The sequence below is a fragment of the Carlito syrichta genome, unplaced genomic scaffold (genome assembly GCF_000164805.1).
Source record: "Carlito syrichta isolate Samal-C Ts95f unplaced genomic scaffold, Tarsius_syrichta-2.0.1 Scaffold312002, whole genome shotgun sequence".
Classification (NCBI taxonomy): domain Eukaryota; kingdom Metazoa; phylum Chordata; class Mammalia; order Primates; family Tarsiidae; genus Carlito; species Carlito syrichta.
The window spans coordinates 45,442-46,656 of record NW_007256098.1 but is presented as its reverse complement, the minus strand read 5'-3'; positions in this window follow the sequence as shown (position 1 = coordinate 46,656).

Below are 1,215 nucleotides of genomic sequence, written 5' to 3'. Positions count from 1 at the left end.
GCTGAGAAGCACTTTTCAACAATGAAACATTTTAAAGTGTATTTAGTTATTGATCAACTATGCATTTAGGTTTTGATGAAACCTGTCATTCAGTTTCTAAGCTCAATGCCATGAAGACTGTGAAACTCAACTTTGACCAACTTTTCAAATTAAATTGCAACCAGGCTCGGTGGCCCAGCTTGTAATCCCGCGCTTTGGGAGGCAGAGGTGAGTGGATTGCCTGAGCCTGCGGGTTCGAGACTTGCCTGGGCAACTTGGCGAGACCTCATCTCTACAATAAGTCAAAAAAATTAGACGGGCGTGGTAGCGCGTGCCTGTAGTTCCAGCTACTTGGAAGGCTGAGGCGGAAGGATCGCCGGAGCCCAGCAGGTCAAGGCTGCAGTGGCCGGGAGCGTGCCGCTACACTCCAACTCCAGTCTGGGCGACAGAGTGAGACTTCAACTCAAAAAAAAAAAGAAAAGAACAATTAAAAAATCAAATCAAATTGCTTTTGTATTGCATAGATTTTGTGATTATGAAACCGTGGCATAATTATTATTATAGAGATTGTGGACAAGGTATCTGGGTGCAGTGTCTCACACCTGTAATCCCAGCACTCAGGGAGGGATTGATTGAAGCCAGGAGCCTAAGACCAGCCTGGGCAACATAGGGAGACCCTGTCTCTACAAAATATTTTTAGAAGGTAGCCGGACATCGTGACCTGTGCTTGTAGTCCCAGCACTTGGGAGGCTGAACCAGAAGTCAACAGAGCAAGATCTTGTCTCTAAAAAAATTTTTTCTTTTTGAGTTGGAGTCTCACTCTGTTGCCCAGACTGGAGTGCAGTGGCACGCTCCCGGCCATCGTAGCCTCGACCTGCTGGGCTCAACAATCCTTCCACTTCAGTCTTCCAAGTAGCTGGAACTACAGGCATGCACCACCACGCCCGGCTAATTTTTGATTTATCGTAGAGATGAGGTCTTGCCAAGTTGTCCGGGCTGGTCTTGAACCTGCAACTCAGGTAATCCACTCCCCTCGGGCTCCCAAAGTGCTGGGGTGACAGCTTGAGCCACTGCACCTGGCCCAATCTGCTTTTTAAATAAATGATATTTTTCAATCTTCAAAAAAAAGTAACTGGGGTTGGTGGTATACATCTGTAGTTCCAGCTACTTGGAAGACTGAGGTGGAAGGATCGCCGGAGCCCAGCAGGTCGAGGCTGTGGTGGCCAGGAGCGGCCA